The sequence below is a fragment of the Pseudophryne corroboree genome, unplaced genomic scaffold, assembly GCF_028390025.1.
Source record: "Pseudophryne corroboree isolate aPseCor3 unplaced genomic scaffold, aPseCor3.hap2 scaffold_410, whole genome shotgun sequence".
In the NCBI taxonomy this organism is placed as follows: Eukaryota; Metazoa; Chordata; class Amphibia; order Anura; family Myobatrachidae; genus Pseudophryne; species Pseudophryne corroboree.
The window spans coordinates 284145-300498 of record NW_026970045.1 but is presented as its reverse complement, the minus strand read 5'-3'; the positions used below and the strand labels follow the sequence as shown (position 1 = coordinate 300498).

Here is a 16354-nt window from a genome sequence, read left to right as displayed (position 1 = left end):
TTGAAAGATCTGGGAGCACATGGAAAAGAGTACAAACCATGCTTATAGCAAGGGGAAGCCTGGTGAGAAATCTGCTTTCTTTCTTTCAAATTGGGTGCTCACTTTAAGCTGAATGAGGATTGCTGGCTTGGCACTCAGGCGACAGGTGGAATCTTGGTCATGCTCTGGTTTCTCTTCAGAACAAATAAATATTTTGCCTTTTACTAAAGATTTCCGTGGAGAGGAGCAAAACTGAGTTTTATCTCAATTTTTGCATGCCCCATCTTATTGGGGTTTCTTTTATTGGTTTAAAGATAGAACGAGTGTGCTTTAATGTAAGCTCATTTGCATAGAAATGACAGTAAATGTCTGTTTCTTTTCAAACAGAACTTTCTTGACCATACTAATTGCTTGAAAGATCTGGGAGCACGTGGAAAACAGTATAAACCATGCTTATAGCAAGGGGAAGCCAGGTGAGAAATCTGCTATCTTTCAAATTGGGCGCTCACTTTGAGCTGAATGAGGACTGCTGGCATGGCACTCAGGCAACAGGAGGAATCTTGGTCATGCTCTGGTTTCTCTTCAAAATGAACAAATCTTTCGCCTTTTATTAAAGATTTCTGTGGAGAGGAGCAAAACTGAGTTTTATCTCAATTTGTGTATGCCCCGTCTTATTGAGGTTTCTTTTATTGGTTTAAAGATAGAACGAGTGTGCTTTAATGTAAGCTCATTTGCATAGAAATGACAGTAAATGTCTGTTTCTTTTCAAACAGATCTTTCTTGACCATACTAATTGCTTGAAAGATCTGGGAGCACGTGGAAAACAGTATAAACCATGCTTATAGCAAGGGGAAGCCAGGTGAGAAATCTGCTATCTTTCAAATTGGGCGCTCACTTTGAGCTGAATGAGGACTGCTGGCATGGCACTCAGGCAACAGGAGGAATCTTGGTCATGCTCTGGTTTCTCTTCAGAATGAACAAATCTTTCGCCTTTTATTAAAGATTTCTGTGGAGAGGAGCAAAACTGAGTTTTATCTCAATTTGTGTATGCCCCGTCTTATTGAGGTTTTTTTTATTGGTTTAAAGATAGAACGAGTGTGCTTTAATGTAAGCTCATTTGCATAGAAATGACAGTAAATGCCTGTTTCTTTTCAAAAAGAACTTTCTTGACCATACTAATTGCTTGAAAGATCTGGGAGCACATGGAAAAGAGTACAAACCATGCTTATAGCAAGGGGAAGCCTGGTGAGAAATCTGCTTTCTTTCTTTCAAATTGGGTGCTCACTTTAAGCTGAATGAGGATTTCTGGCTTGGCACTCAGGCGACAGGTGGAATCTTGGTCATGCTCTGGTTTCTCTTCAGAACAAATAAATCTTTCGCCTTTTACTAAAGATTTCCGTGGAGAGGAGCAAAACTGAGTTTTATCTCAATTTTTGCATGCCCCATCTTATTGGGGTTTCTTTTATCGGTTTAAAGATAGAACGAGTGTGCTTTAATGTAAGCTCATTTGCATAGAAATGACAGTAAATGTCTGTTTCTTTTAAAACAGAACTTTCTTAACCATACTAATCGCTTGAAAGATCTGGGAGCACATGGCAAAGAGTACAAACCATGCTTATAGCAAGTGGAAGCCTGGTGAGAAATCTGCTTTCTTTCTTTCAAATTGGGTGCTCACTTTGATCTGAATGAGCACTGCTGGCATGGCACTCAGGTGACAGGTGGAATCTTGGTCATGCTCTGGTTTCTCTTCAGAACAAACAAATCTTTCGCCTTTTACTAAAGATTTCTGTGGAGAGGAGCAAAACTGAGTTTTATCTCAATTTTTGCATGCCCCATCTTATTGGGGTTTCTTTTATCGGTTTAAAGATAGAACGAGTGTGCTTTAATGTAAGCTCATTTGCATAGAAATGACAGTAAATGTCTGTTTCTTTTAAAACAGAACTTTCTTGACCATGCTACTTGCTTGAAAGATCAGGGAGCACATGGAAAAAAGTACAAACCATGCTTATAGCAAGGGGAAGCCAGGTGAGAAATCTGCTTTCTTTCTTTCAAATTGGGTGCTCACTTTGAGCTGAATGAGGACTGCTGGCATGGCACTCAGGTGACAGGTGGAATCTTGGTCATGCTCTGGTTTCTCTTCAGAACAAGCAAATCTTTCGCCTTTTACTAAAGATTTCCGTGGAGAGGAGCAAAACTGAATTTTATCTCAATTTTTGCATGCCCCATCTTATTGAGGTTTCTTTTATTGGTTTAAAGATAGAACGAGTGTGCTTTAATGTAAGCTCATTTGCATAGAAATGACAGTAAATGTCTGTTTCTTTTCAAACAGAACTTTCTTGACCATACTAATTGCTTGAAAGATCTGGGAGCACATGGAAAACAGTATAAACCATGCTTATAGCAAGGGGAAGCCAGGTGAGAAATCTGCTTTCTTTTAAATTGGGTGCTCACTTTGAGCTGAATGAGGACTGCTGGCATGGCACTCAGGCGACAGGAGGAATCTTGGTCATGCTCTGGTTTCTCTTCAGAACGAACAAATCTTTCGCCTTTTATTAAAGATTTCCGTGGAGAGGAGCAAAACTGAGTTTTATCTCAATTTTTGCATGCCCCATCTTATTGGGGTTTCTTTTATCAGTTTAAAGATAGAACGAGTGTGCTTTAATGTAAGCTCATTTGCATAGAAATGACAGTAAATATCTGTTTCTTTTCAAACAGAACTTTCTTGACCATACTAATTGCTTGAAAGATCAGGGAGCACATGGAAAACAGTATAAACCATGCTTATAGCAAGGGGAAGCCAGGTGAGAAATCTGCTTTCTTTTAAATTGGGTGCTCACTTTGAGCTGAATGAGGACTGCTGGCATGGCACTCAGGCGACAGGAGGAATCTTGGTCATGCTCTGGTTTCTCTTCAGAACGAACAAATCTTTCGCCTTTTATTAAAGATTTCCGTGGAGAGGAGCAAAACTGAGTTTTATCTCAATTTTTGCATGCCCCATATTATTGGTGTTTCTTTTATCAGTTTAAAGACAGAATGAGTGTGCTTTCTTGGTAGCTTTAATGTAAGTTTATTTGCATAACAATGACAGTAAATACCTGTTTCTTTTCAAACAGAACTTTCTTGACCATACTAATTACTTGAAAGATCTGGGAGCACATGGAATAGAGTACAAACCATGCTTATAGCAAGGGGAAGCTTGGTTAGAAATCTGCTTTCTTTCAAATTGGGTGCTCACTTTAAGCTGAATGAGGACTGCTGGCTTGGCACTCAGGCGACAGGTGGAATCTTTGTCATGCTCTGGTTTCTCTTCAGAACTAACAAATCTTTCTCCTTTTACTAAAGATTTCTGTGGAGAGGAGCAAAACTGAGTTTTATCTCAATTTTTGTATGCCCCGTCTTATTGAGGTTTCTTTTATTGGTTTAAAGATAGAACGAGTGTGCTTTAATGTAAGCTCATTTGCATAGAAATGACAGTAAATGTCTGTTTATTTTCAAACAGAACTTTCTTGACCATACTAATTGCTTGAAAGAACTGGGAGCACATGGAAAAGAGTACAAACCATGCTTATAGCAAGGGGAAGCCTGGTGAGAAATCTGCTTTCTTTCAAATTGGGCGCTCACTTTGAGCTGAATGAGGACTGCTGGCATGGCACTCAGGCGACAGGAGGAATCTTGGTCATGCTCTGGTTTCTCTTCAGAATGAACAAATCTTTCGCCTTTTATTAAAGATTTCTGTGGAGAGGAGCAAAACTGAGTTTTATTTCAATTTGTGTATGCCCCGTCTTATTGAGGTTTCTTTTATTGGTTTAAAGATAGAACGAGTGTGCTTTAATGTAAGCTCATTTGCATAGAAATGACAGTAAATGTCTGTTTATTTTCAAACAGAACTTTCTTGACCATACTAATTGCTTGAAAGATCTGGGAGCACGTGGAAAACAGTATAAACCATGCTTATAGCAAGGGGAAGCCAGGTGAGAAATCTGCTTTCTTTTAAGTTGGGTGCTCACTTTGAGCTGAATGAGGACTGCTGGCATGGCACTCAGGCGACAGGAGGAATCTTGGTCATGCTCTGGTTTCTCTTCAGAATGAACAAATCTTTCGCCTTTTATTAAAGATTTCCGTGGAGAGGAGCAAAACTGAGTTTTATCTCAATTTTTGCATGCCCCATATTATTGGTGTTTGTTTTATCAGTTTAAAGACAGAATGAGTGTGCTTTCTTGGTAGCTTTGATGTAAGTTTATTTGCATAACAATGACAGTAAATTCCTGTTTCTTTTCAAACAGAACTTTCTTGACCATACTAATTACTTGAAAGATCTGGGAGCACATGGAATAGAGTACAAACCATGCTTATAGCAAGGGGAAGCTTGGTTAGAAATCTGCTTTCTTTCAAATTGGGTGCTCACTTTAAGCTGAATGAGGACTGCTGGCTTGGCACTCAGGCGACAGGTGGAATCTTTGTCATGCTCTGGTTTCTCTTCAGAACTAACAAATCTTTCTCCTTTTACTAAAGATTTCTGTGGAGAGGAGCAAAACTGAGTTTTATCTCAATTTTTGCATGCCCCATATTATTGGGGTTTCTATTATTAGTTTAAAGACAGAACGAGTGTGCTTTCTTAGTAGCTTTGATGTAAGTTTATTTGCATAACAATGACAGTAAATGCCTGTTTCTTTTCAAAAGGAATTTTCTTGACCATACTAATTGCTTGAAAGATCTGGGAGCACATGGAAAAGAGTACAAACCATGCTTATAGCAAGGGGAAGCCTGGTGAGAAATCTGCTTTCTTTCTTTCAAATTGGGTGCTCACTTTAAGCTGAATGAGGATTGCTGGCTTGGCACTCAGGCGACAGGTGGAATCTTGGTCATGCTCTGGTTTCTCTTCAGAACAAATAAATATTTTGCCTTTTACTAAAGATTTCCGTGGAGAGGAGCAAAACTGAGTTTTATCTCAATTTTTGCATGCCCCATCTTATTGGGGTTTCTTTTATTGGTTTAAAGATAGAACGAGTGTGCTTTAATGTAAGCTCATTTGCATAGAAATGACAGTAAATGTCTGTTTCTTTTCAAACAGAACTTTCTTGACCATACTAATTGCTTGAAAGATCTGGGAGCACGTGGAAAACAGTATAAACCATGCTTATAGCAAGGGGAAGCCAGGTGAGAAATCTGCTATCTTTCAAATTGGGCGCTCACTTTGAGCTGAATGAGGACTGCTGGCATGGCACTCAGGCAACAGGAGGAATCTTGGTCATGCTCTGGTTTCTCTTCAAAATGAACAAATCTTTCGCCTTTTATTAAAGATTTCTGTGGAGAGGAGCAAAACTGAGTTTTATCTCAATTTGTGTATGCCCCGTCTTATTGAGGTTTCTTTTATTGGTTTAAAGATAGAACGAGTGTGCTTTAATGTAAGCTCATTTGCATAGAAATGACAGTAAATGTCTGTTTCTTTTAAAAAAGAACTTTCTTAACCATATTAATCGCTTGAAAGATCTGGGAGCACATGGCAAAGAGTACAAACCATGCTTATAGCAAGGGGAAGCCTGGTGAGAAATCTGCTTTCTTTCTTTCAAATTGGGTGCTCACTTTGAGCTGAATGAGGACTGCTGGCATGGCACTCAGGCGACAGGTGGAATCTTGGTCATGCTCTGGTTTCTCTTCAGAACGAACAAATCTTTCGCCTTTTACTAAAGATTTTCGTGGAGAGGAGCAAAACAGAGTTTTATCTCAATTTTTGCATGCACTATCTTATTGAGGTTTCTTTTATTGGTTTAAAGATAGAACGAGTGTGCTTTAATGTAAGCTCATTTGCATAGAAATGACAGTAAATGTTTGTTTCTTTTCAAACAGAACTTTCTTGACCATGCTACTTGCTTGAAAGATCTGGGAGCTCATGGAAAACAGTACAAACCATGCTTATAGCAAGGGGAAGCCAGGTGATAAATCTGCTTTCTTTCAAATTGGGCGCTCACTTTGAGCTGAATGAGGACTGCAGGCTTGGCACTCAGGCGACAGGAGGAATCTTGGTCATGCTCTGGATTCTCTTCTTAACGAACAAATCTTTCGCATTTTACTAAAGATTTCCGTGGAGAGGAGCAAAATTGAGTTTTATCGCAATTTTTGCATACCCCATATTATTGGGGTTTCTTTTATCAGTTTAAAGATAGAACGAGTGTGCTTTCTTGGTAGCTTTAATGTAAGTTTATTTGCTTAACAATGACAGTAAATGCCTGTTTCTTTTCAAAAAGAACTTTCTTGACCATACTAATTGCTTGAAAGATCTGGGAGCACATGGCAAAGAGTACAAACCATGCTTATAGCAAGGGGAAGCCTGGTGAGAAATCTGCTTTCTTTCTTTCAAATTGGGTGCTCACTTTGAGCTGAATGATGACTGCTGGCTTGGCACTCAGGCGACAGGAGGAATCTTGGTCATGCTCTGGTTTCTCTTCTAAACGAACAAATCTTTCGCCTTTTACTAAAGATTACCGTGGAGAGGAGCAAAATTGAGTTTTATCGCAATTTTTGCATGCCCCATATTATTGGGGTTTCTTTTATCAGTTTAAAGATAGAATGAGTGTGCTTTAATGTAAGCTCATTTGCATAGAAATGACAGTAAATGTCTGTTTATTTTCAAACAGAACTTTCTTGAACATACTAATTGCTTGGAATATCTGGGAGCACATGGAAAAGAGTACAAACCATGCTTATAGCAAGGGGAAGCCTGGTCAGAAATCTGCTTTCTTTCTTTCAAATTGGGTGCTCACTTTAAGCTGAATGAGGACTGCTGGCTTGGCACTCAGGCGACAGGTGGAATCTTGGTCATGCTCTGGTTTCTTTTCAAAACGAATAAATCTTTCGCTTTTTACTAAAGATTTCCGTGGAGAGGAGCAAAACTGAGTTTTATCTCAATTTTTGTATACCCCGTCTTATTGAGGTTTCTTTTATTGGTTTAAAGATAGACCGAGTGTGCTTCAATGTAAGCTCATTTGCATAAAAAATGACAGTAAATGTTTGTTTCTTTTCAAACAGAACTTTCTTGACCATGCTACTAGCTTGAAAGATCTGGGAGCACATGGCAAAGAGTACAAACCATGCTTATAGCAAGGGGAAGCCTGGTGAGAAATCTGCTTTCTTTCTTTCAAATTGGGTGCTCACTTTAAGCTGAATGAGGACTGCTGGCTTGGCGCTCAGGCGACAGGTGAAATCTTGGTCATGCTCTGGTTTCTCTTCAGAACGAACAAATCTTTTGCCTTTTACTAAAGATTTCCGTGGAGAGGAGCAAAACTGAGTTTTATCTCAATTTTTGCATGCCCTATATTATTGGGGTTTCTTTTATCAGTTTAAAGACAGAACGAGTGTGCTTTCTTGGTAGCTTTAATGTAAGTTTATTTGCATAACAATGACAGTAAATGCCTGTTTCTTTTCAAAAAGAACTTTCTTGACCATACTAATTGCTTGAAAGATCTGGGAGCACATGGAAAAGAGTACAAACCATGCTTATAGCAAGGGGAAGCCTGGTAAGAAATCTGCTTTCTTTCTTTCAAATTGGGTGCTCACTTTAAGCTGAATGAGGACTGCTGGCTTGGCGCTCAGGCGACAGGTGGAATCTTGGTCATGCTCTGGTTTCTCTTCAGAACGAACAAATCTTTCGCCTTAAACTAAAGATTTCCGTGGAGAGGAGCAAAACTGAGTTTTATCTCAATTTTTGCATGCCCCATCTTATTGAGGTTTCTTTTATTGGTTTAAAGATAGAACGAGTGTGCTTTAATGTAAGCTCATTTGCATAGAAATGACAGCAAATGTTTGTTTCTTTTCAAACAGAACTTTCTTGACCATGCTACTTGCTTGAAAGATCAGGGAGCACATTGAAAAGAGTACAAACCATGCTTATAGCAAGGGGAAGCCAGGTGAGAAATCTGCTTTCTTTCTTTCAAATTGGGTGCTCACTTTGATCTGAATGAGCACTGCTGGCATGGCACTCAGGTGACAGGTGGAATCTTGGTCATGCTCTGGTTTCTCTTCAGAGCAAACAAATCTTTCGCCTTTTACTAAACATTTCTGTGGAGAGGAGCAAAACTGAGTTTTATCTCAATTTTTGCATGCCCCATCTTATTGGGGTTTCTTTTATCGGTTTACAAATAGAACAAGTGTGCTTTAATGTAAGCTCATTTGCATAGAAATGACAGTAAATGTCTGTTTCTTTTAAAACAGAACTTTCTTAACCATACTAATCGCTTGAAAGATCTGGGAGCACATGGCAAAGAGTACAAACCATGCTTATAGCAAGGGGAAGCCTGGTGAGAAATCTGCTTTCTTTCTTTCAAATTGGGTGCTCACTTTAAGCTGAATGAGGACTGCTGGCTTGGCGCTCAGGCGACAGGTGGAATCTTGGTTATGCTCTGGTTTCTCTTCAGAACGAACAAATCTTTCGCCTTTTACTAAAGATTTCCGTGGAGAGGAGCAAAATTGAGTTTTATCGCAATTTTTGCATGCCCCATATTATTGGGGTTTCTTTTATCAGTTTAAAGATAGAACGAGTGTGCTTTAATGTAAGCTCATTTGCATAGAAATGACAGTAAATGTCTGTTTCTTTTAAAACAGAACTTTCTTAACCATACTAATCGCTTGAAAGATCTGGGAGCACATGGCAAAGAGTACAAACCATGCTTATAGCAAGGGGAAGCCTGGTGAGAAATCTGCTTTCTTTCTTTCAAATTGGGTGCTCACTTTGATCTGAATGAGCACTGCTGGCATGGCACTCAGGTGACAGGTGGAATCTTGGTCATGCTCTGGTTTCTCTTCAGAACAAACAAATCTTTCGCCTTTTACTAAAGATTTCTGTGGAGAGGAGCAAAACTGAGTTTTATCTCAATTTTTGCATGCCCCATCTTATTGGGGTTTCTTTTATCGGTTTAAAGATAGAACGAGTGTGCTTTAATGTAAGCTCATTTGCATAGAAATGACAGTAAATGTCTGTTTCTTTTAGAACAGAACTTTCTTGACCATGCTACTTGCTTGAAAGATCAGGGAGCACATGGAAAAAAGTACAAACCATGCTTATAGCAAGGGGAAGCCAGGTGAGAAATCTGCTTTCTTTCTTTCAAATTGGGTGCTCACTTTGAGCTGAATGAGGACTGCTGGCATGGCACTCAGGCGACAGGAGGAATCTTGGTCATGCTCTGGTTTCTCTTCAGAACGAATAAATCTTTCGCCTTTTACTAAAGATTTCCGTGGAGAAGAGCAAAACTGAGTTTTATCTCAAATTTTGCATGCCCCATCTTATTGGGGTTTCTTGTATCGGTTTAAAGATAGAACGAGTGTTCTTTAATGTAAGCTCATTTGCATAGAAATGACAGTAAATGTCTGTTTCTTTTAAAAAAGAACTTTCTTAACCATATTAATCGTTTGAAAGATCTGGGAGCACATGGCAAAGAGTACAAACCATGCTTATAGCAAGGGGAAGCCTGGTGAGAAATCTGCTTTCTTTCTTTCAAATTGGGTGCTCACTTTGAGCTGAATGAGGACTGCTGGCATGGCACTCAGGCGACAGGTGGAATCTTGGTCATGCTCTGGTTTCTCTTCAGAACGAACAAATCTTTCGCCTTTTACTAAAGATTTTCGTGGAGAGGAGCAAAACAGAGTTTTATCTCAATTTTTGCATGCACTATCTTATTGAGGTTTCTTTTATTGGTTTAAAGATAGAACGAGTGTGCTTTAATGTAAGCTCATTTGCATAGAAATGACAGTAAATGTTTGTTTCTTTTCAAACAGAACTTTCTTGACCATGCTACTTGCTTGAAAGATCTGGGAGCTCATGGAAAACAGTACAAACCATGCTTATAGCAAGGGGAAGCCAGGTGATAAATCTGCTTTCTTTCAAATTGGGCGCTCACTTTGAGCTGAATGAGGACTGCAGGCTTGGCACTCAGGCGACAGGAGGAATCTTGGTCATGCTCTGGATTCTCTTCTTAACGAACAAATCTTTCGCATTTTACTAAAGATTTCCGTGGAGAGGAGCAAAATTGAGTTTTATCGCAATTTTTGCATACCCCATATTATTGGGGTTTCTTTTATCAGTTTAAAGATAGAACGAGTGTGCTTTCTTGGTAGCTTTAATGTAAGTTTATTTGCTTAACAATGACAGTAAATGCCTGTTTCTTTTCAAAAAGAACTTTCTTGACCATACTAATTGCTTGAAAGATCTGGGAGCACATGGCAAAGAGTACAAACCATGCTTATAGCAAGGGGAAGCCTGGTGAGAAATCTGCTTTCTTTCTTTCAAATTGGGTGCTCACTTTGAGCTGAATGATGACTGCTGGCTTGGCACTCAGGCGACAGGAGGAATCTTGGTCATGCTCTGGTTTCTCTTCTAAACGAACAAATCTTTCGCCTTTTACTAAAGATTACCGTGGAGAGGAGCAAAATTGAGTTTTATCGCAATTTTTGCATGCCCCATATTATTGGGGTTTCTTTTATCAGTTTAAAGATAGAATGAGTGTGCTTTAATGTAAGCTCATTTGCATAGAAATGACAGTAAATGTCTGTTTATTTTCAAACAGAACTTTCTTGAACATACTAATTGCTTGGAATATCTGGGAGCACATGGAAAAGAGTACAAACCATGCTTATAGCAAGGGGAAGCCTGGTCAGAAATCTGCTTTCTTTCTTTCAAATTGGGTGCTCACTTTAAGCTGAATGAGGACTGCTGGCTTGGCACTCAGGCGACAGGTGGAATCTTGGTCATGCTCTGGTTTCTTTTCAAAACGAATAAATCTTTCGCTTTTTACTAAAGATTTCCGTGGAGAGGAGCAAAACTGAGTTTTATCTCAATTTTTGTATACCCCGTCTTATTGAGGTTTCTTTTATTGGTTTAAAGATAGACCGAGTGTGCTTCAATGTAAGCTCATTTGCATAAAAAATGACAGTAAATGTTTGTTTCTTTTCAAACAGAACTTTCTTGACCATGCTACTAGCTTGAAAGATCTGGGAGCACATGGCAAAGAGTACAAACCATGCTTATAGCAAGGGGAAGCCTGGTGAGAAATCTGCTTTCTTTCTTTCAAATTGGGTGCTCACTTTAAGCTGAATGAGGACTGCTGGCTTGGCGCTCAGGCGACAGGTGAAATCTTGGTCATGCTCTGGTTTCTCTTCAGAACGAACAAATCTTTTGCCTTTTACTAAAGATTTCCGTGGAGAGGAGCAAAACTGAGTTTTATCTCAATTTTTGCATGCCCTATATTATTGGGGTTTCTTTTATCAGTTTAAAGACAGAACGAGTGTGCTTTCTTGGTAGCTTTAATGTAAGTTTATTTGCATAACAATGACAGTAAATGCCTGTTTCTTTTCAAAAAGAACTTTCTTGACCATACTAATTGCTTGAAAGATCTGGGAGCACATGGAAAAGAGTACAAACCATGCTTATAGCAAGGGGAAGCCTGGTAAGAAATCTGCTTTCTTTCTTTCAAATTGGGTGCTCACTTTAAGCTGAATGAGGACTGCTGGCTTGGCGCTCAGGCGACAGGTGGAATCTTGGTCATGCTCTGGTTTCTCTTCAGAACGAACAAATCTTTCGCCTTAAACTAAAGATTTCCGTGGAGAGGAGCAAAACTGAGTTTTATCTCAATTTTTGCATGCCCCATCTTATTGAGGTTTCTTTTATTGGTTTAAAGATAGAACGAGTGTGCTTTAATGTAAGCTCATTTGCATAGAAATGACAGCAAATGTTTGTTTCTTTTCAAACAGAACTTTCTTGACCATGCTACTTGCTTGAAAGATCAGGGAGCACATTGAAAAGAGTACAAACCATGCTTATAGCAAGGGGAAGCCAGGTGAGAAATCTGCTTTCTTTCTTTCAAATTGGGTGCTCACTTTGATCTGAATGAGCACTGCTGGCATGGCACTCAGGTGACAGGTGGAATCTTGGTCATGCTCTGGTTTCTCTTCAGAGCAAACAAATCTTTCGCCTTTTACTAAACATTTCTGTGGAGAGGAGCAAAACTGAGTTTTATCTCAATTTTTGCATGCCCCATCTTATTGGGGTTTCTTTTATCGGTTTACAAATAGAACAAGTGTGCTTTAATGTAAGCTCATTTGCATAGAAATGACAGTAAATGTCTGTTTCTTTTAAAACAGAACTTTCTTAACCATACTAATCGCTTGAAAGATCTGGGAGCACATGGCAAAGAGTACAAACCATGCTTATAGCAAGGGGAAGCCTGGTGAGAAATCTGCTTTCTTTCTTTCAAATTGGGTGCTCACTTTAAGCTGAATGAGGACTGCTGGCTTGGCGCTCAGGCGACAGGTGGAATCTTGGTTATGCTCTGGTTTCTCTTCAGAACGAACAAATCTTTCGCCTTTTACTAAAGATTTCCGTGGAGAGGAGCAAAATTGAGTTTTATCGCAATTTTTGCATGCCCCATATTATTGGGGTTTCTTTTATCAGTTTAAAGATAGAACGAGTGTGCTTTAATGTAAGCTCATTTGCATAGAAATGACAGTAAATGTTTGTTTCTTTTCAAACAGAACTTTCTTGACCATGCTACTTGCTTGAAAGATCTGGGAACACATGGAAAACAGTACAAACCATGCTTATAGCAAGGGGAAGCCAGGTGATAAATCTGCTTTCTTTCAAATAGGGCGCTCACTTTGAGCTGAATGAGGACTGCAGGCTTGGCACTCAGGCGACAGGAGGAATCTTGGTCATGCTCTGGTTACTCTTCTTAACGAACAAATCTTTCGCATTTTACTAAAGATTTCCGTGGAGAGGAGCAAAATTGAGTTTTATCGCAATTTTTGCATGCCCCATATTATTGGGGTTTCTTTTATCAGTTTAAAGATAGAACGAGTGTGCTTTCTTGGTAGCTTTAATGTAAGTTTATTTGCTTAACAATGACAGTAAATGCCTGTTTCTTTTCAAAAAGAACTTTCTTGACCATGCTAATTGCTTGAAAGATCTGGGAGCACATGGCAAAGAGTACAAACCATGCTTATAGCAAGGGGAAGCCTGGTGAGAAATCTGCTTTCTTTCTTTAAAATTGGGTGCTCACTTTGAGCTGAATGAGGACTGCTTGCTTGGCACTCAGGCGACAGGAGGAATCTTGGTCATGCTCTGGTTTCTCTTCTTAATGAACAAATCTTTCGCCTTTTACTAAAGATTTCCGTGGAGAGGAGCAAAATTGAGTTTTATCGCAATTTTTGCATGCCCCATATTATTGGGGTTTCTTTTATCAGTTTAAAGATAGAACGAGTGTGCTTTCTTGGTAGCTTTAATGTAAGTATATTTGCATAACAATGACAGTAAATGCCTGTTTCTTTTCAAAAAGAACTTTCTTGACCATACTAATTGCTTGAAAGATCTGGGAGCACATGGCAAAGAGTACAAACCATGCTTATAGCAAGGGGAAGCCTGGTGAGAAATCTGCTTTCTTTCTTTCAAATTGGGTGCTCACTTTGAGCTGAATGAGGACTGCTGGCATGGCACTCAGGCGACAGGTGGAATCTTGGTCATGCTCTGGTTTCTCTTCAGAACGAACAAATCTTTCGCCTTTTATTAAAGATTTCCGTGGAGAGGAGCAAAACTGAGTTTTATCTCAATTTTTGCATGCGCCATCTTATTGAGGTTTCTTTAATTGGTTTAAAGATAGAACGAGTGTGCTTTAATGTAAGCTCATTTGCATAGAAATGACAGTAAATGTTTGTTTCTTTTCAAACAGAACTTTCTTGACCATGCTACTTGCTTGAAAGATCTGGGAGCACATGGAAAACAGTACAAACCATGCTTATAGCAAGGGGAAGCCAGGTGATAAATCTGCTTTCTTTCAAATTGGGCGCTCACTTTGAGCTGAATGAGGACTGCAGGCTTGGCACTCAGGCGACAGGAGGAATCTTGGTCATGCTCTGGTTTCTCTTCTTAACGAACAAATCTTTCGCTTTTTACTAAAGATTTCCGTGGAGAGGAGCAAAATTGAGTTTTATCGCAATTTTTGCATACCCCATATTATTGGGGTTTCTTTTATCAGTTTAAAGATAGAACGAGTGTGCTTTCTTGGTAGCTTTAATGTAAGTTTATTTGCTTAACAATGACAGTAAATGCCTGTTTCTTTTCAAAAAGAACTTTCTTGACCATACTAATTGCTTGAAAGATCTGGGAGCACATGGCAAAGAGTACAAACCATGCTTATATCAAGGGGAAGCCTGGTGAGAAATCTGCTTTCTTTCTTTAAAATTGGGTGCTCACTTTGAGCTGAATGATGACTGCTGGCTTGGCACTCAGGCGACAGGAGGAATCTTGGTCATGCTCTGGTTTCTCTTCTTAACGAACAAATCTTTCGCCTTTTACTAAAGATTTCCGTGGAGAGGAGCAAAATTGAGTTTTATCGCAATGTTTGCATGCCCCATATTATTGGGGTTTCTTTTATCAGTTTAAAGATAGAACGAGTGTGCTTTCTTGGTAGCTTTAATGTAAGTTTATTTGCATAACAATGACAGTAAATGCCTGTTTCTTTTCAAAAAGAACTTTCTTGACCATACTAATTGCTTGAAAGATCTGGGAGCACATGGCAAAGAGTACAAACCATGCTTATAGCAAGGGGAAGCCTGGTGAGAGATCTGCTTTCTTTCTTTCAAATTGGGTGCTCACTTTGAGCTGAATGAGGACTGCTGGCATGGCACTCAGGCGACAGGTGGAATCTTGGTCATGCTCTGGTTTCTCTTCAAAACGAACAAATCTTTCGCCTTTTACTAAAGATTTCCGTGGAGAGGAGCAAAACTGAGTTTTATCTCAATTTTTGCATGCCCCATCTTATTGGGTTTTATTTTATCGGTTTAAAGATAGAACGAGTGTGCTTTAATGTAAGCTCATTTGCATAGAAATGACAGTAAATGTCTGTTTATTTTCAAACAGAACTTTCTTGAACATACTAATTGCTTGAAAGATCAGGGAGCACATGGAAAAGAGTACAAACCATGCTTATAGCAAGGGGAAGCCAGGTGAGAAATCTGCTTTCTTTCTTTCAAATTGGGTGCTCACTTTGAGCTGAATGAGGACTGCTGGCATGGCACTCAGGTGACAGGTGGAATCTTGGTCATGCTCTGGTTTCTCTTCAGAACAAACAAATCTTTCGCCTTTTACTAAAGATTTCCGTGGAGAGGAGCAAAACTGAGTTTTATCTCAATTTTTGCATGCCCCATCTTATTGGGTCTTATTGTATCGGTTTAAAGATAGAACGAGTGTGCTTTAATGTAAGCTCATTTGCATAGAAATGACAGTAAATGTCTGATTCTATTAAAACAGAACTTTCTTAACCATACTAATCGCTTGAAAGATCTGGGAGCACATGGCAAAGAGTACAAACCATGCTTATAGCAAGGGGAAGCTTGGTGAGAAATCTGCTTTCTTTCTTTCAAATTGGGTGCTCACTTTGAGCTGAATAAGGACTGCTGGCATGGCACTCAGGCGACAGGTGGAATCTTTGTCATGCTCTGGTTTCTCTTCAGAACGAACAAATCTTTCACCTTTTACTAAAGATTTCTGTGGAGAGGAGCAAAACTGAGTTTTATCTCAATTTTTGCATGCCCCATCTTATTTGGGTTTCTTTTATCGGTTTAAAGATAGAACGAGTGTGCTTTAATGTAAGCTCATTTGCATAGAAATTACAGTAAATGTCTGTTTCTTTTAAAACAGAACTTTCTTGACCATGCTACTTGCTTGAAAGATCAGGGAGCACATGGAAAAGAGTACAAACCATGCTTATAGCAAGGGGAAGCCAGGTGAGAAATCTGCTTTCTTTCTTTCAAATTGGGTGCTCACTTTGAGCTGAATGAGGACTGCTGGCATGGCACTCAGGCGACAGGTGGAATCTTGGTCATGCTCTGGTTTCTCTTCAGAACATACAAATCTTTTGCCTTTTACTAAAGATTTCCGTGAAAAGGAGCAAAACTGAGTTTTATCTCAATTTTTGCATGCCCCATCTTATTGGGGTTTCTTTTATCGGTTTAAAATTAGAACAAGTGTGCTTTAATGTAAGCTCATTTCATAGAAATGACAGTAAATGTCTGTTTCTTTTAAAACAGAACTTTCTTAACCATACTAATCGCTTGAAAGATCTGGGAGCACATGGCAAAGAGTACAAACCATGCTTATAGCAAGGGGAAGCCTGGTGAGAGATCTGCTTTCTTTCTTTCAAATTGGGTGCTCACTTTGAGCTGAATGAGGACTGCTGGCATGGCACTCAGGCGACAGGTGGAATCTTGGTCATGCTCTGGTTTCTCTTCAGAACGAACAAATCTTTCACCTTTTACTAAAGATTTCCGTGGAGAGGAGCAAAACTGAGTTTTATCTCAATTTTTGCATGCCCCATCTTGTTGGGGTTTCTTTTAT

At 39.3% G+C, this 16354-nt stretch overlaps 42 non-coding genes across 42 annotated transcripts; all 42 read left to right on the top strand.

Annotated features, from left to right (window-relative positions):
• The first annotated feature begins 159 nt into the window (after window positions 1-159).
• Window positions 160-275, top strand: LOC135024936 (U5 spliceosomal RNA). Its single transcript, XR_010221746.1, has one exon. It is a non-coding gene; the product is annotated as a U5 spliceosomal RNA (small nuclear RNA).
• A 270-nt stretch (window positions 276-545) lies between these two features.
• On the top strand, window positions 546-661 carry LOC135024550 (U5 spliceosomal RNA). Its single transcript, XR_010221368.1, has one exon. It is a non-coding gene; the product is annotated as a U5 spliceosomal RNA (small nuclear RNA).
• A 270-nt stretch (window positions 662-931) lies between these two features.
• LOC135024552 (U5 spliceosomal RNA) lies at window positions 932-1047 on the top strand. The gene has a single exon (XR_010221370.1). It is a non-coding gene; the product is annotated as a U5 spliceosomal RNA (small nuclear RNA).
• A 274-nt stretch (window positions 1048-1321) lies between these two features.
• LOC135024657 (U5 spliceosomal RNA) lies at window positions 1322-1437 on the top strand. Its single transcript, XR_010221471.1, has one exon. It is a non-coding gene; the product is annotated as a U5 spliceosomal RNA (small nuclear RNA).
• A 274-nt stretch (window positions 1438-1711) lies between these two features.
• LOC135024809 (U5 spliceosomal RNA) lies at window positions 1712-1827 on the top strand. The gene has a single exon (XR_010221622.1). It is a non-coding gene; the product is annotated as a U5 spliceosomal RNA (small nuclear RNA).
• Window positions 1828-2101: 274 nt separating this feature from the next.
• LOC135024482 (U5 spliceosomal RNA) lies at window positions 2102-2217 on the top strand. Its single transcript, XR_010221303.1, has one exon. It is a non-coding gene; the product is annotated as a U5 spliceosomal RNA (small nuclear RNA).
• Window positions 2218-2487: 270 nt separating this feature from the next.
• LOC135024732 (U5 spliceosomal RNA) lies at window positions 2488-2603 on the top strand. The gene has a single exon (XR_010221546.1). It is a non-coding gene; the product is annotated as a U5 spliceosomal RNA (small nuclear RNA).
• A 270-nt stretch (window positions 2604-2873) lies between these two features.
• Window positions 2874-2989, top strand: LOC135024953 (U5 spliceosomal RNA). Its single transcript, XR_010221762.1, has one exon. It is a non-coding gene; the product is annotated as a U5 spliceosomal RNA (small nuclear RNA).
• Window positions 2990-3271: 282 nt separating this feature from the next.
• LOC135024522 (U5 spliceosomal RNA) lies at window positions 3272-3387 on the top strand. The gene has a single exon (XR_010221340.1). It is a non-coding gene; the product is annotated as a U5 spliceosomal RNA (small nuclear RNA).
• Window positions 3388-3657: 270 nt separating this feature from the next.
• LOC135024551 (U5 spliceosomal RNA) lies at window positions 3658-3773 on the top strand. The gene has a single exon (XR_010221369.1). It is a non-coding gene; the product is annotated as a U5 spliceosomal RNA (small nuclear RNA).
• A 270-nt stretch (window positions 3774-4043) lies between these two features.
• On the top strand, window positions 4044-4159 carry LOC135025058 (U5 spliceosomal RNA). Its single transcript, XR_010221865.1, has one exon. It is a non-coding gene; the product is annotated as a U5 spliceosomal RNA (small nuclear RNA).
• Window positions 4160-4441: 282 nt separating this feature from the next.
• Window positions 4442-4557, top strand: LOC135024392 (U5 spliceosomal RNA). The gene has a single exon (XR_010221217.1). It is a non-coding gene; the product is annotated as a U5 spliceosomal RNA (small nuclear RNA).
• A 286-nt stretch (window positions 4558-4843) lies between these two features.
• Window positions 4844-4959, top strand: LOC135024935 (U5 spliceosomal RNA). The gene has a single exon (XR_010221745.1). It is a non-coding gene; the product is annotated as a U5 spliceosomal RNA (small nuclear RNA).
• Window positions 4960-5229: 270 nt separating this feature from the next.
• On the top strand, window positions 5230-5345 carry LOC135024549 (U5 spliceosomal RNA). The gene has a single exon (XR_010221367.1). It is a non-coding gene; the product is annotated as a U5 spliceosomal RNA (small nuclear RNA).
• Window positions 5346-5619: 274 nt separating this feature from the next.
• Window positions 5620-5735, top strand: LOC135024366 (U5 spliceosomal RNA). Its single transcript, XR_010221191.1, has one exon. It is a non-coding gene; the product is annotated as a U5 spliceosomal RNA (small nuclear RNA).
• Window positions 5736-6005: 270 nt separating this feature from the next.
• LOC135024893 (U5 spliceosomal RNA) lies at window positions 6006-6121 on the top strand. The gene has a single exon (XR_010221704.1). It is a non-coding gene; the product is annotated as a U5 spliceosomal RNA (small nuclear RNA).
• Window positions 6122-6407: 286 nt separating this feature from the next.
• On the top strand, window positions 6408-6523 carry LOC135024907 (U5 spliceosomal RNA). Its single transcript, XR_010221718.1, has one exon. It is a non-coding gene; the product is annotated as a U5 spliceosomal RNA (small nuclear RNA).
• Window positions 6524-6797: 274 nt separating this feature from the next.
• LOC135024956 (U5 spliceosomal RNA) lies at window positions 6798-6913 on the top strand. Its single transcript, XR_010221765.1, has one exon. It is a non-coding gene; the product is annotated as a U5 spliceosomal RNA (small nuclear RNA).
• Window positions 6914-7188: 275 nt separating this feature from the next.
• LOC135024427 (U5 spliceosomal RNA) lies at window positions 7189-7304 on the top strand. The gene has a single exon (XR_010221250.1). It is a non-coding gene; the product is annotated as a U5 spliceosomal RNA (small nuclear RNA).
• Window positions 7305-7590: 286 nt separating this feature from the next.
• On the top strand, window positions 7591-7706 carry LOC135024456 (U5 spliceosomal RNA). The gene has a single exon (XR_010221278.1). It is a non-coding gene; the product is annotated as a U5 spliceosomal RNA (small nuclear RNA).
• Window positions 7707-7980: 274 nt separating this feature from the next.
• On the top strand, window positions 7981-8096 carry LOC135024476 (U5 spliceosomal RNA). Its single transcript, XR_010221296.1, has one exon. It is a non-coding gene; the product is annotated as a U5 spliceosomal RNA (small nuclear RNA).
• Window positions 8097-8370: 274 nt separating this feature from the next.
• Window positions 8371-8486, top strand: LOC135024990 (U5 spliceosomal RNA). The gene has a single exon (XR_010221797.1). It is a non-coding gene; the product is annotated as a U5 spliceosomal RNA (small nuclear RNA).
• A 274-nt stretch (window positions 8487-8760) lies between these two features.
• On the top strand, window positions 8761-8876 carry LOC135024808 (U5 spliceosomal RNA). Its single transcript, XR_010221621.1, has one exon. It is a non-coding gene; the product is annotated as a U5 spliceosomal RNA (small nuclear RNA).
• A 274-nt stretch (window positions 8877-9150) lies between these two features.
• Window positions 9151-9266, top strand: LOC135024905 (U5 spliceosomal RNA). The gene has a single exon (XR_010221716.1). It is a non-coding gene; the product is annotated as a U5 spliceosomal RNA (small nuclear RNA).
• Window positions 9267-9540: 274 nt separating this feature from the next.
• LOC135024365 (U5 spliceosomal RNA) lies at window positions 9541-9656 on the top strand. Its single transcript, XR_010221190.1, has one exon. It is a non-coding gene; the product is annotated as a U5 spliceosomal RNA (small nuclear RNA).
• Window positions 9657-9926: 270 nt separating this feature from the next.
• LOC135024892 (U5 spliceosomal RNA) lies at window positions 9927-10042 on the top strand. Its single transcript, XR_010221703.1, has one exon. It is a non-coding gene; the product is annotated as a U5 spliceosomal RNA (small nuclear RNA).
• Window positions 10043-10328: 286 nt separating this feature from the next.
• On the top strand, window positions 10329-10444 carry LOC135024906 (U5 spliceosomal RNA). The gene has a single exon (XR_010221717.1). It is a non-coding gene; the product is annotated as a U5 spliceosomal RNA (small nuclear RNA).
• A 274-nt stretch (window positions 10445-10718) lies between these two features.
• On the top strand, window positions 10719-10834 carry LOC135024954 (U5 spliceosomal RNA). The gene has a single exon (XR_010221763.1). It is a non-coding gene; the product is annotated as a U5 spliceosomal RNA (small nuclear RNA).
• Window positions 10835-11109: 275 nt separating this feature from the next.
• LOC135024414 (U5 spliceosomal RNA) lies at window positions 11110-11225 on the top strand. Its single transcript, XR_010221238.1, has one exon. It is a non-coding gene; the product is annotated as a U5 spliceosomal RNA (small nuclear RNA).
• A 286-nt stretch (window positions 11226-11511) lies between these two features.
• Window positions 11512-11627, top strand: LOC135024455 (U5 spliceosomal RNA). The gene has a single exon (XR_010221277.1). It is a non-coding gene; the product is annotated as a U5 spliceosomal RNA (small nuclear RNA).
• A 274-nt stretch (window positions 11628-11901) lies between these two features.
• Window positions 11902-12017, top strand: LOC135024474 (U5 spliceosomal RNA). Its single transcript, XR_010221295.1, has one exon. It is a non-coding gene; the product is annotated as a U5 spliceosomal RNA (small nuclear RNA).
• Window positions 12018-12291: 274 nt separating this feature from the next.
• Window positions 12292-12407, top strand: LOC135024978 (U5 spliceosomal RNA). Its single transcript, XR_010221786.1, has one exon. It is a non-coding gene; the product is annotated as a U5 spliceosomal RNA (small nuclear RNA).
• A 270-nt stretch (window positions 12408-12677) lies between these two features.
• LOC135025056 (U5 spliceosomal RNA) lies at window positions 12678-12793 on the top strand. The gene has a single exon (XR_010221863.1). It is a non-coding gene; the product is annotated as a U5 spliceosomal RNA (small nuclear RNA).
• A 286-nt stretch (window positions 12794-13079) lies between these two features.
• Window positions 13080-13195, top strand: LOC135024773 (U5 spliceosomal RNA). The gene has a single exon (XR_010221586.1). It is a non-coding gene; the product is annotated as a U5 spliceosomal RNA (small nuclear RNA).
• A 286-nt stretch (window positions 13196-13481) lies between these two features.
• Window positions 13482-13597, top strand: LOC135024390 (U5 spliceosomal RNA). The gene has a single exon (XR_010221215.1). It is a non-coding gene; the product is annotated as a U5 spliceosomal RNA (small nuclear RNA).
• A 270-nt stretch (window positions 13598-13867) lies between these two features.
• LOC135024789 (U5 spliceosomal RNA) lies at window positions 13868-13983 on the top strand. The gene has a single exon (XR_010221602.1). It is a non-coding gene; the product is annotated as a U5 spliceosomal RNA (small nuclear RNA).
• Window positions 13984-14269: 286 nt separating this feature from the next.
• Window positions 14270-14385, top strand: LOC135024812 (U5 spliceosomal RNA). The gene has a single exon (XR_010221625.1). It is a non-coding gene; the product is annotated as a U5 spliceosomal RNA (small nuclear RNA).
• A 286-nt stretch (window positions 14386-14671) lies between these two features.
• On the top strand, window positions 14672-14787 carry LOC135024623 (U5 spliceosomal RNA). The gene has a single exon (XR_010221436.1). It is a non-coding gene; the product is annotated as a U5 spliceosomal RNA (small nuclear RNA).
• Window positions 14788-15061: 274 nt separating this feature from the next.
• LOC135024728 (U5 spliceosomal RNA) lies at window positions 15062-15177 on the top strand. Its single transcript, XR_010221542.1, has one exon. It is a non-coding gene; the product is annotated as a U5 spliceosomal RNA (small nuclear RNA).
• A 274-nt stretch (window positions 15178-15451) lies between these two features.
• Window positions 15452-15567, top strand: LOC135025085 (U5 spliceosomal RNA). The gene has a single exon (XR_010221891.1). It is a non-coding gene; the product is annotated as a U5 spliceosomal RNA (small nuclear RNA).
• A 274-nt stretch (window positions 15568-15841) lies between these two features.
• Window positions 15842-15957, top strand: LOC135024821 (U5 spliceosomal RNA). The gene has a single exon (XR_010221633.1). It is a non-coding gene; the product is annotated as a U5 spliceosomal RNA (small nuclear RNA).
• A 273-nt stretch (window positions 15958-16230) lies between these two features.
• LOC135024767 (U5 spliceosomal RNA) lies at window positions 16231-16346 on the top strand. The gene has a single exon (XR_010221580.1). It is a non-coding gene; the product is annotated as a U5 spliceosomal RNA (small nuclear RNA).
• The last annotated feature ends 8 nt before the right edge of the window (window positions 16347-16354 follow it).